General features: G+C 37.8%; 1 long non-coding RNA gene across 1 annotated transcript in view; it reads left to right on the top strand.

Annotated features, from left to right (window-relative positions):
• Positions 1–14,092, top strand: part of LOC125395968 (uncharacterized) — a 43,208-nt gene extending 29,116 nt beyond the window's left edge. The window contains exon 7 of the long non-coding RNA XR_015736337.1: positions 13,266–14,092. This is a non-coding gene — a long non-coding RNA (uncharacterized LOC125395968). The remainder of the gene's footprint in view (positions 1–13,265) is intronic.
• The last annotated feature ends 213 nt before the right edge of the window (positions 14,093–14,305 follow it).

Raw genomic sequence — 14,305 nt, 5'->3', positions numbered from 1 at the left:
AGAATTAGTTAACAAGAAGCCAGAGCTAATGGGCCAATCAGTGTATAATCTTATGGAGTCCTGTGTGTGATTTTCTTTGGGGCTTGCTGGCTGTGGGGTACAATGCAGGACAGATACCCCAACAAGCCAGCCTTCATGTTACAGATGGGGTGCATGTGGATAACTACATCCACAGAAAGCCTGAGAAAGCTTGGGAAAGAATAGAATAAAGCATGTTTTCTTGGTAGCAGCAATTTCTCGGGTCTACTCTGCTTGCTAGAGGCAAGCAAGCACTCTCATCTAAGAGAGGCTTCCTGACTCAGCTTTAGCTGCAAAACCCTTCAGCTCTTTTAAGAAGTCCTCCCACGAAACATTTAAACAGTGTTGATGAAAAGCTGAATGCATGCTTTTTGGTTTTCAGCCATAGCAGGAAAAAGCTGCACTATTTTAAAATGCCAGCTTTCTGGGCCATCCTGCCAGGGGAAACTCTGGCTCTTTCAGGCAGGCAGACCAACTGAGTGTGGTCTGTGAGCAGAATGCTGCAGTTTGCTTGCGAGCAGGGACCTTCAAACGCCACAGAGTTGTGGCAATAAAAATGGCTCCAGCAGTACCTCTGCCATGAGGCTGGAAAGCTAAGGAATGGGCAGGATCTAGCCCTCAAAGCAGAAGCTCTCCATATTGCTTAGCAAATTAAAGACTCATGTGGTCAAAAAAAGAGAAATATACAGTAAAGACAAAGTAAACCCCTAAATGTTTTACAGTGTGTTAAAAATATATGCAGGCTAAAAGTTAAAGTTCTTAAAGTTAAAAAGAAAGAGAGTAGTTGAGTGTGGTGGTACACACCTTTAAACCCAATACCTGGGAGGCAGAGACAGACAGATCTCTGTGAGTTCAAGGTGTTGTAGCACATGCCTTTCTTTAATCCCAGCACTGGGGAGGCAGAGACAGATGGGATCTCTGTGAGTTCAAGGACAGCCTGTTCTACAGAGTTATTCCAAGACAAAGATATACAGAGAACCTGTCTCAAAAAGTAAAAGTTAAAAAAAAGAAATAGAGGTTAAAATAAAGCCTCATAAAGATGGAAAATACACAGAAAAATCTTGATACTGTATGTTATTATGCTCTCTTTGAATCGTTTGAATGCTGAGGAAGGAGCAACAGCTGCTAAAAGACTTTTGTTTAAGAATACTGCTAACCCAAGAGGTATTCTGAAAATACCTTGACTTCAAAACTGAAGTCAAAAGGTATGTTTCTTTGGAGAAGAGATTTTACTTTTGTTTCCACAAAAAAATGAGAGGTTGTGGAATCATTCTGAGTTAAGAAAAATCCAGTTTGACCAAGGGAGACTACCCGAGAAACCTCCAGTAGGAAAAGATGGCTCAGATGTCTGAGTTCTACATCCAGAACTGATTCAAAACTACTGCCTGAGATGATAAAGACGCACAGGATACTCCAGTCAGGACTTGATTATAACTCTAAATTTTTTTTTAGGTTCCCATAACTGATCTGAACAGAGAATTCACAACAGATGAACTTCGAATGGCCAGAAGACACTTAAGGTCATGCTCAACCTCCTTAGCGATCAGGGAAATGCAAATCAAAACCACTTTGAGATACCATCTTACACCTGTCAGAATAGCTAAAGTTAAAAACACCAATGATAGCCTATGCTGGAGAGGATACGGAATGAGGGGAACACTCATCCATTGTTGGTGGGAATGCAAACTTGTGCAGCCACTTTGGAAATCAGTGTGGCGGTTTCTCAGGAAACTGGGAGTCAACCTCCCTCAGGACCCAGCAATTCCTCTCTTGGGAATATACCCTAGAGATGCCCAAACATACTACAAAAGCATTTGTTCAACTATGTTCATAGCAGCACTATTTGTAATAGCCAGAACCTGGAAACAGCCTAGGTGCCCCTCAATAGAAGAATGGTTAAAGAAGGTGTGGAACATATACACATTAGAGTTTTACTCAGCGGTAAAAAATAATGACATCTTGAATTTTGCATGCAAATGGATGGACATAGAAAACGCTTTACTGAGTGAGGTAAGCCAGACCCAAAAAGAGGAATATGGTATGTATTCACTCATAAGTGGATTCTAACCATAGTTAAAGGTCTTTGAGCCTATTATTCGTGATCCTAGAGAAGCTAAATAAGAAGACGAACCTGATGAAGATTTTTTAGCTATCCGCCAGGAGGTAGGAAATAGTCAAGAGTCCCAGGTAACCTTGGGTGCATGGGGGGGGGTGGGAGGGTTGTTGGAAGGGGAGAGGGTTAGAGAGAAGGGAGTAGGGGAGGAATGGAGAAAGCTCTGTTGACCGGGATGGGGGGAAGGGAGGAAGGATGAATGTGGGATCAGGGAAGAATATATTTCAACTAAGGGAGTCATATTAGAGTTTACAGGAAACTTGATTATATATGGGATCCCAGGTCCAAGGAGAGATCCCCAGATTGTTCTCTGGACAGAGGAGGGGGTGCCTGAACCGGCCTTGGCCCGTGACCATACTGATGAATATTTTGCTTATCACCATAGATCCCTCATCTGGCGTTGGATGACGATACAGATGGAGGCCCGCATTGGAGCACGGAACTGAGCCCCCCAAGATCCAAATGGAAGGAAGAAAATGACGAAGGACTGCGAGGGATACTATCACCCACTGATACAAGGGGTCGGATCTAATGAGAGTTTACCAAGGCCAGATGGACCGTGACTGAACGAGCATGTGATCCAACCAGATTCTCTGAATGTGGCCGGATTTTCTGAATGTGGCTGGCCTGCAGTCTTACTGAGAAGCCATTGACAATGACACTGGGACTGGTTTCCTCTGCATATACTGGATTTTTGGGATCCAGTCTGTTTGGATGCTCACCTTCCTGGACCTGGAGGGAGGGGGGAGGAACTTGGACTTCCCACAGGGCAGGAGACCCTGACTGCCCTTGGGGACAAAGAGGGAGGAGAAGAGGGAGGGAGGAGTGGGAGGGCGTTGGGAGGAGGGGCGTAAATGGAAACTCTTTATAATTTAATAAAATTACTTTAAAAAAAAAAGATTATCAGTGCTCCCAATCAGCCGGAAGTAGCCTGGAATACCTCGCCCACATTCCCAATAAAATGGACTTTGGATATTTACTTTTTTAAAAAAAGAAGAGGGGGAAATTGTGTGGGAGACTTGTCTGTAATCTGTCAGTCATAGTTTAAATAAATGCTGATTGGTCAGGCAGGAAGTATAGGCAAGAAAACCAGACAGGAAGTAGAAGTAAAGCAAAGAGAACAGGAGTATTCTAGGAAGCAGGAAGCTCCCTCTGCATTACTGCCCAGATCACCAAAGAAGCAACATGTGAGCTGACAGCTGAAAAAGGTACCAAGCCATATGGCTAACACAGACAAGAATTATGGGTTACCGTAAGATGTAAGAATTAGTTAACAAGAAGCCAGAGCTAATGGGCCAATCAGTTTATAATCTTATTGAGTCCTGTGTGTGATTTTCTTTGGGGCTTGCCGGTTGTGGGGTAATGGGTGGGACAGATACCCTAACTAGCGGGCCTTCATGTTACAGGTGTCCAAGGGGATGTCCCCAGCTATGTCCTTGGGCAGCAGAGGAGAGGTTGCCTGAGCTGGCCTTCTCCCATAACCACACTGATTAATGTCTTGAATATCACCACAGAACCAGCGATGGATGGAGATAGAGACAGAGACCCACATTGGAGCACTTTAATGAGTTTCCAAGGTCCAGATGAAGAGCAGAAGGAGGGAGAAGATGAGCAAGGAAGTCAGGACCACGAGAGGTGTGTTCACCCACTAAGATGGTGGGTCTTATCTAATGGGAGCTCACCAAGGCCAGCTGGACTGGGACTGAGAGAGTATGTGATCAAACCAGACTCTCTGAATGTTTCTGACAATGGGGGCTGACTGAGAAGCCAATGATAACAGCACTGGGTTCTGATTCTACTGCATGTACTGACTTTATGGAAACCTGGTTTGTTTGGATGCTCACCATTATAGACCTGGTTGGAGGGGGAAGGCCTGGGACTTCCCGCAGGGCAGAACACCATGACTGCTCTTAGGACTGGAGAGGAAGGGAAGTGGGAGGGAGGAGTAGGAGGGAAATGGGAGGAGGGGAGGAAGTGGAAATTTTTAATAACTAAAATTAAATAAATAAATAAATAAATAGTGCTAAAACATCAGAACTACCCTTTATTCAGAAGTACTTGTGTATATATACTTAGGTTGTTATTAGTTTCGAATTTTCTGACCTTCTCAGAACAGGTGCTAATGAAATTCATAAATCTTCGTCCTCATTTGTACCCACACAGGCCTATTTTACATTTTTTTTAAAAAAAAATTATTTTTATTTTATGTGCCCTGGTGTTTTACCATGGAAGGCCTTCCTTCACAACACTGAGTTATTTTCCATCTACTGCCAGAATCAACATTTCTGTTGAGGGTCAAATGACGCACACACACTCACACACACACACACACACACACACACACACACACACACATTTATGAATATATATAGGAATCAGTTTATTTCTATATGACTCTGACAGAAAGAAAGAAATTTTTCTGTATAAATTTGTCATCATTTTAGTCTCAGTTTCGATGTCATTAACAAAGTGAGGATTATGTTTTCTAAACCATGCACTTAATCATAAAATTCATGATTTTTTTCATTTCTCCCATGATTTTGGGACCTCTTTGATAAAAATATATTTGAAGATTGGTCATGATATCTTTTTCTACTGTTACATATAGCACATGAATGTGAGGAAATTTGTTCCTGCTAATTTAAGATATATCATACAGATTAAACTTCAGCCAAATCTCATGTAGTCAATTCCTGTGAAGCTTCTAACAGAAATAGAGGGAATTCTGTTCTCTGAGGACATAAATGTGCAGTAATTTCAAAAATGGATGCTTTTCCTCATATTGGAAGGTGGAAACATATTTTTGGAAATGATATTTTAGCTTGTGTGTGTAATTATTGGAAAGCCCTTGTCCAAGAAACAAATCAGATAGCAATGTATTGGTAACTTTATTAGAAAAGTCTTCTATTTTTTCATAGTACAAAGGATTCAGTTTTCATAATATGGCAGTAAGTTTTTATGTGTCATTTCATTTAATTTCAAATATTTATTTGAGTTTAGGCATTGCATATATATGTGTTTCCTCATGCATATATGTATTCTTATGTAAGTGCTCTATTTATATTACTTCACAAGTCTCTCATCTACTTTCAATATAATATCTTCATTAGAAAATATCAAAATAAATACAATATTTATTAAAGCTATTTCATATTTTGCACATATACAAATGTATACTTAACTGTCACACTGTATAAAGAATGTGGTGATTATATGTAAAACATTTTAGCTTGTCCATTTGAAATTAATGGAACTATCAATATTATTGTACAGTAGAAGCAGAGGTTTTCTGTCTTAGCAGACAGTGTTTGTCCATGACTTTTCTGCTGTGTGTGGGAATTTGAGAGAGTTTAACCTCTGTGTTTATATTACAATTTCTGATGTGATTGTGCTTACTCTATTTTTGATTTTCAATTGATTTTTTAGTTTTTTTGTTGGAGTTAACATTTTCTAATTTTTTTTTTACTTTTTAATATGTTCCCCTTTAAGTTTGAAGTGTTGTATGTTGTGAATAAGTTTTATTGCCGTTGGCTAATTAAGAAGATTCTCTCAACAAAGACTTAACAAAGTAATGCCAGACTGCAAGAGAATATAGTGAGAGTAGGCAACGTCCAAGAGAAGCCATGTAGCTGCAGCCAGAGATAAACACCTTGACAGGAAACTGCTGAAACTTTGCTGGTAGGCTTCTGCCTCATGGCAATGCACAGATTAGTGGAGGTGGGTTAGCTTAGGATAAAAGACCTAACTAGCAATATGCGTAAGCTATTGGCAAAAGAGTATTGCAAATAATATTGTTTCTGAGTAATTATCTTCAGTCAGACAGTCGTGAAATGAACTAGCAATGTGGTCAACTACATTATTTAAACTGAGAAAGCTTAAAATGGAATTCTAAATTCAAAAGGACAGAGTTAAGCATGGCTTTTTGGTAGAAGCATTTTCTCAGGTGGGATCTGTTTCCTAGAAACAAGAAGCAGCACAATTCTTTTAAGAGAAGGCTTCCTTACTCAGTGGTAGCAACAAAACTTAAGACTCCTTTAAGAAGCCTTCCTGGTTCATGCTAGTTACATGAACAACTCTGATACTTTCCGGTAGTCAGGGTATGGAGCACTTAAATGGGGCTTGTGAGCAGAGTGCTACAACTTACTGAATGGCAACACAGACATTGTGAAACCCAATACAAGAACTGCATCTGAGACTGAGTCTCAGAGACAGTGAAGAGGCCTTTGCCATGTTGGACTGGGTTGAACCATCAGAAAAGATAGCAGAGTGAGTCCTACCCATGCCTCTTAGGATTTAAGAACAGGCTTTTGTCCGGAAGCAATTACAAATATGCAATAAACAAATTCAGACAGAAGTAAACCTCTAAATGGGTCAAAGTGTCACAATGTGTTTAAAAAATACACATAAGCGTAGAAAAGTAAAATAATTGCAGGTAAAAAAGAAATAAATGATTTCAAATGATTTTAAAAAATAAAACAAGTCTTTAATGAAACAGAATAGAGACTCTAAAAAGGGTTAAGAGAGAGTGGGTAGTTTGATGTCACATATCTCTGAGCCAACATTCCATTGAAACATCACAAATATTTTAATAAATATAGACAAGCCATTAATGCCTAGCAACACAAGTGTTCCTATAACTACAAGACCTCTTAGTAAAGAAGTAAAGGGTAACTATGTTGGAATGGCCTATTATCAAATTGATCCTGGATTTCTTTTGCAAGATATTTGTTCTTGTTGTTGTTGGTTTTTGTTTGTTTGTTTGTTTTTATTTTGTTCTGTTTTTCAAGACAGGGTTGCCCTGTACCTTTGGAGCCTTTCCTAAAACTAGCTCTTGTAGATCTTGATGGCATCAAACTCACAGAAATCTTCCTTTCTCTGTTAATGGACACAGGCCGAGGAATCCCATGTTATCTCCAAGATATCAATTATATTTTCTCTATTTTAAGGGACCAACTCATGACAGAGAAAGAAGTCCAAATTGCTTAGTAGCACTGAAACCACAGAGAGAGGGAACACTTGGCAGGCTAGGTACCCAAAAGGTCATGCCCTAACCTGGTCCAACATCTTACAAATCATTGGCTGATAGAAATTTCCCCTTATGCCTCTGCCTCCTTAGTACTAGGTTAAAGGTGTGTGCCACCACTACCCATCGTCTTTAGCAGGTTTAGCTGCATTAAATCCATATTTTTTTCATTGCACATGTCAAATCTCAGACTCTTTGGAATTATACCAAATTCCTCTCATATAAGCTCTAATCATTTTAGAAATGATAACATTTTCATAGTAAAAACAAGTGGTTTCAAACATTAACAGGTCAATGCCAAATGTATGAATAATAACAATAAAAGACAATTGGTTAAGTTACAATTCTTATAATTTCATTCTAATCAAAGAAAATGTTTTTGTGATTGGCAAGATATTTGTCTTTTTCATCTCATAAAATCCAAATGCATTGCTGCTATCACCTTTAAAAGATATGTTTCAGTTGGTCAAGTCCCTGAATATCAAATATTAGCAGCAAATATTTCATTCCTACTCATATACTGAAGTGTGGCTTTATCCACTCATTGCATCTAAAATAGTGTTTGATTGCCTTAACAAGTTTCTATCTCACAGAAGGGAAATTTCTAAATATCTTTTCTCCTCTAGCTCAGAGCAGATGAAACATTGCACTGTCAAAGTTAACTTTTGTGTCCCAAGATATATTTGATAAACATAGCCAAACATTCAGTCAATAGTCCTTTGCTCAAATCAAATTAATAAAATTCACAGATGTCTATGTGGTCTGTGCAGCAGTTCTACCAAGAAATTGGAATCAACAACCATCAGTCTATCCTCTTTTATTTGTCAGATTGCAGTATGATGACAGCAGAGTTTCAGCAGTCTCACTCCAATCCCTGTTGTTGAGCACTTGCAGCCACAGTATTATCCAGTGTGGTATTTCTCAGGTCAACACACCCCCAAACTTTCAGAAAGCCATTGAGATTTATTCTCTTCATGCAAACAAAGAAAGAAAGAAACATGCACTTGACCCTATATTAAAACAGGATTTTGTCCTTTCCATAATCCAGTACGAGTGTCTTCCCATTTTGCTTTAGCCAAAAGTCACATGTGCACCATCATGCCAAAATCTATGTATAGTAGATTGCCTATGGGCATCCACATTTAAGAAATATAGAATAAAAATAGCATGATGCAATGCATTATATGGTGACTGGGGTATAATTCCCCTTTATTTAATATTTGTAATTGTGCAACCATGAAGCCAGGGAAATGCTCCACCTGAGCCAGCCCTTGTCTTGTAGCAGCTATAAGTGACCTAGAGAAAATAAGGTTGCTACTATCCTTAAGAATCTCACTGCAGAGATCAAGATTTCCAAAAGACATTTTTTAAAAGGCACAGTCACTGTTTATCTACCTATCGTTTCTGAAATCCTTTCAAAGTTTGCAAGCTTTCTTTTCTAATTTTCAATATCTCATGCTTAATTTCTTTCGGATTCAAGATATGTCCCCCAAACAGGAAAAGCAAATGAATTTGTATTTTCTGTGGGGAATTAACTACCCTTACATGGCAAGCTCTGCTGAGGCTGTCCAAATGTTGCAAGCAAATGTTTTATTATTTTATGGACTAGCAAGCTGTCTTTTATAATAGATAATTAAAACTTGTGGAAATTGATTTCTAATATTTTGTATAGCATGAGGCACATATATCAGGCATAATATAGCACTATATGCCATAACCAGAGGCAACACATATCAATAATATCTCATATCAACACATATCAATAATTTAAATAATAATATTTAAATTAGTTCATGAAACACTAAATGATCTTTGAAAATCTTTTGGAGCTAAAGGGATGCTAAAAATATTTATCAAATCTAAAACATTTTATAGTTATCATTTTTACCATACCTGAAGGAGAAGGTAATGCAGGCTCTAAAGCTCCACCTAGGTGCATGATCTCATTAACTATTTATAATTCTTGTATCAGTCCCCATTTTTCCAGATTTCTTTGTTATGAGAGTACATCTTTACCTTTTCTCCCCTGCATAGCAGCAGCCATTACTAGACCTTGGGTGTATAATGTTAAAATTCCTGAACAATTTCAAATATAATCAGAGATTTCGCCTTTATTTCTAAAAGATGTCAAAGCAGCCTGATATATTACATTAGCATGCTCATAGGATAGCTGTTTAAAAATCAAAATTATAGCTCCTATATCTCCAACTAATCAGTTTGATGGGTGCATCAGTGTAGAGAAAAATATTCTGAAACACCTCAAAATGTTTCTGCATTATTTAAGATTAAGTCCTCAGTCTGCTTTCCTGAAGACAGAAGTTTATTCTTAGAACTATTTGGAACAGATTGCTCATGGCTGTGACCTGACTTTGTTCTGTAAACTCAGTTTCCAACATCAGATAGTCTTTTTCTGTCAGACAAGCTTTGGCCATATATTTCTAATCCCCAGGGTATGGCGCCAAAATCCATATACTCTAGCAGCGTGTATAAAAGGAGAAATCTGGTCACATTGAGCTCAGGATTCCTTTAGCATTTTGGTCTGTTTGACTGTTTTCAAGCCATGTTGTCCTACTAGACTTCCCTGAGCATCCCTTTGTTCTATTGCTAAAAACATTGGAAATCACTGAACATTTTCTAATTGTCTCACTCCTTCTCTAAAAACTAGCTTGTATGAGAAATGCCTTACAAAAGCTGAGTGTTTGCCTTGTCCCAGGAGGTCGCTGCACCATAGACGGATTTATACCAGCCACTATGGTAGAAGAGGAATGCTTTTTTGACAGGAGATGTTCAGTGCCTCCAACTTCTATGAAAGTGAAATTAATAAATCTCCCAGGGTTTTTAGCTCCTTTATTTAATCCCATAAATCCCACTGATAGAATGAAATGCATAATTCTTATATTAAGAGCTCAGAAATCCCAATATGCATAATGGCAGGACTAACTGTGTCTGATCCTTATTAGTTAGGTTATTTGATATAATGTGATTATTGTGAAGGAATGTTAGATTTTTTTTTTGAGGATTTTGCCCAAATGGGCTACTAATGTTCCAGGAAGTGGATTCATAATGAATGACACCCAACTGCCATAAAGGAGCTCCATTTTTATTAAAGAGGGGAAAGAATACAAATTTCAGATAGTATAGTGATTTTGGAATTTGGAGAGTAGCTTTATAATTGGGGACATGGTGATTTTTTTCCCAAAATATTTGTATATTAATATAAAGTATATATTATATGAATGGGAATTGAATGAGAGAAAGAAAAACAAAATGAGCAAATTCAAACTACCTGTGAAATTGGATATAAGACTTTGTAAACAAACATAATTGTTGATAACATGAATACATATAAAAAAGTTTAATGATATTTGTTTTTATTTCTTTACCTTTAGCACACTCTGAGTTACTATATTCACCTCAGGACTATTTGGAAGAGGACTTGATATCAGTATTTCTTTCTTCTATACTGTCATTTTTTGATGCACGATTTTCTAAATAAAAAATATATTAAACTAAAGAAAATATATTATTAATTATATCTCTATATATGTTATATGTATTATGCATAAACTATTTTATAATTATAATTCAGTTACATAAAAATATACAGAAGAACTGAAATAAACAGTTAAAAACAGTCAAGAGTGAGATGTACTTGAAAGCCCAGACTCACAATCAGAAATGTTCAGACAGGAATAGAGGCTTTCATGTTTACAGCTCTAATTCATGCAAAAGCAATACGAAACACATTCAGTCAACCTGGAGTATTAGATATTTTTTTCTACTTATCACTGGAGGCACAGCCTAGGTGAGAAAATATTTTGTAGTGTGTTCCACATTCAATTACCCTACTTATTTTAACCACACTCAGGGAGGAGAGTGACAAAGATGAATTGGCAGTTCTGATGGAGATCACCATGTAAACTCCAAACCTGTGCTTTCTAATCCTTGATTTGAGAGCTCTGTCCTTAGTGGTTCCTAATGTATTTGTATGCAAATACATATCTGGTGTAGGAGGGTCTTCTTTCTATGTGTTGCTTTCATTGGTTAAATAAAGAGATTGCCTTGGCCTTTTGCTAGGACAGCAGCTTAGATAGGTGGAGTGGACTGAATAGAATTCTGGGAGGAAGAAGGCAAGCAGAGAGCCGCCATAGAGCCAGCCACCAGGTCAGACAGGCTAAATCTTTCCTGAAGCCAAAACCTTGTGATGAACACATATTATAAAAAATGAGTTGAATCACAATGTAAGAATTAGCCAAGAAGAGGCTAGAATTAATGGGCCAGGCAGCATTTAAATGAATATAATTTGTGTGTTGTTATTTCAGGGTATAAGCTAGCTGGGCGGCCAGGAGCCGGGTAGCGGGAAGTCACCCGCCACTCCTCTTACTACGGAGTGGCACTCCAACGTGGTAACTAATTCCTCATAAAACTTAAGAGGGCTTAAAAAGGAATTCTAGACACAAATATAGAGTTTAACACAGCTTTTTGTTATTTGCTAGGGCGTGCTGTAGAGAGATTGCCTGATTCAGCAATAGCGGCAGAAAAAAAGCAGCACCATTTCAAAATGAGGCCTCCTGGGCCCTCCCACCAGTGCAATCTCTGGCTATGGACCATTCGTGGGCTTGGATGTTTATGTGCCCACTCAGGATTGGAAATAAAGTAGCTAAGACCATGCCCGTGGCTCAGCTCTTCCTGCCTGGGGTAGGCAGTGGGATCAAGTCTACTAGAAAGTGACTGTTTTAAAATACCAGTTTATGGTCTGAGCTGCCATTGTGATCACTGTCTGACTCAAAAAGGAGACAGAGATTTTGAATGTTGTATTTGGGGTAAGGTGCTACTATTTGTTTGATGGCAACTAGACTTTCTGTGTGCCTAAAAGGGGGACATTGCTTGCCGCAGCTCAGTAGCACAAGCAGCTCCACAATGCTAGAAGTGCAATGCGCATGACCTGGAGACATGAGCAGCTCTGCCATGTTGGACTTGGTGGGGCAAGCCCGCAATACCTGTTTGTGATCTAGTAATGTCACAGCTTAGATTCTTAAGTGCTTAGCGATTTAACAGCATAAAGCAAAAATGTTCCTGAATACTAAAGTATTACAGACAATGCAATAGGACAGATTCAGACATTAAAGACCTCTAAATGGGTCATAGTGTTAGATAGATATACATAGGCTTGGGAGAAAGAAGTAAAAGAGTATTAAAAAGTCATAAAGTTAATGAATAAAAAGAATAAAGTCTTTAAAGAGACAGAGTACAGATAGTTAGAGATTAAAAGAAAAAAATAAGACATGTAAAAATGGAAAATTCTCAAAGAGTTTGGATTCTGTATATTATTGTATTTTTTTCCAATTTTTTGACTGTGAATGAACTAAATACAGAGAGACATTTCATTGTATGGTATGCTAAGCTAATCCAAAATGTGTATTATAAAGCTATCTTGACTTCAGAATTTGGATATAATTATATGATACTTTGGAAAAGAGGTTCTTCTTTTGTTTTCACAGAGAATAAAACCCTGTGGGTTGCTTCTATTCCAATGTGGTATGATAGACCACACCCTTCTGAAAGGTTGCTGTGAACACCCTCAAAAATTATTTTGTCCAACTGCTACGGAGAGGAATTTAGCACACAGGTTATACAATGAAAGACCTAAATAACAGTGCCCCCATTCAGCACGAAGCAGTGTGGAGAGAAATAACAGTGCCCATATTCCCAAATAATGTTTATAAATGTTCTTTTACATTTAAAGGGGGAGATGATGTAGATATAATTAATTTGCATTGGTATGAATCTTGGTTTGTTGATTTAAATTTAAGGTCAATTTTGTTTTATATATATATGTATATATATATATATATATATATATATATATATATATATATATATGTATTTCTGATCTTGATTAAGGTATTATGATTGTGCAGTTCATTTAAAAATGTAATGTATAATTAGGAAATATAGGTTGTTAATGGAAAATCATCGATAATAGTCAAGATTGTAGTCATGTTATTTAGATTTTGTAGATATATAGAGATATATTTCAGTTAGATAGGCATTCTTTATATCTTTCACAAGACTACAGAATATGGCATTTTAAATGTTTTAATAACATAGGTCCTTTCATGACAATGAGACACATCTGCTCCTGGCAGTACCAATTTACTTCAAGAGGAAGATGGGCATCGAAAAGGCTTCTTATGGAGTTTGATAGCAATTTGGGCCAGAAACTGCTTTTGCTTGGACTGCTGAATAAACTGGTCACAAAGAACCCACAGAGAGAGGACTGCTAAACTAACCTAAAGGTGATATATGCCTTCGGGGTTCCTGATTCATAAGAAAGTCTGTGAGACATTCTGCAGGATACAAAAGAAAGTGCTTAAACAGTCTTTAAAAGTTCCTGCTCCATGGAAAATTCTGCTGGATACTATGGGCTGGATACTATGTAGGCTGAAGATGGATGCCCCAATGGTACAGAAAAGCTTTGTGTAACTGTACAGGCAGTGAGATATCTATGTCATTTCTAGAGTTTGTAAGTTGCTTATTTCTTGTTTACTTAGGTTATATTATATCCTTCTGGAGTCTTTGATGGAATTGAAGAATTTATAATTATTGTTGTTTTCCTAAGTTATGATAAAAGATAAAGTAGATATAAATATTGTAACTGTAATTCTTGCCTTATAACTGTTTTGCTATGTGAAATTTTACTATGTTAAAATTAAAGCATTTGTTTTTTTGTTTAAGCAGAAAAAAGGGAAAATGTGTAGGAGGGTCTTCTTTCTATGTACTGCTTTCATTGGTTAAATAAAGAGACTGCCTTGGCCTTTGATAGGACACCATCTTAGATAGGCTGGGTAGACTGAACAGAATGCTGGGAGAAAGAAGACAGGCTAAGAGCCACCATGGAGCCAGCCACCATGTCAGACATGTTAATCTTTCCTGGTAAGCACAACATCATGGTGAACACATATTATTACAATTGGGTTGATTCAAGATGTAAGAATTAGCCAAGAAGAGGCTAGAACTAATGGGCCAGACAGTGTTTAAATGAATACAATTTGTGTGTTGTTATTTCAGGGTATAAGCTAGCTGGGCGGCCAGGAGTCTGGCAGCAGGAAGTGACCTGACACTCCTCCTCTTACTACACATGTGCTCCT

The sequence above is a fragment of the Myodes glareolus genome, chromosome 24 (genome assembly GCF_982192425.1).
Source record: "Myodes glareolus chromosome 24, mMyoGla1.1, whole genome shotgun sequence".
Taxonomy (NCBI): domain Eukaryota; kingdom Metazoa; phylum Chordata; class Mammalia; order Rodentia; family Cricetidae; genus Myodes; species Myodes glareolus.
This window is presented reverse-complemented; position numbering and strand designations above follow the sequence as displayed.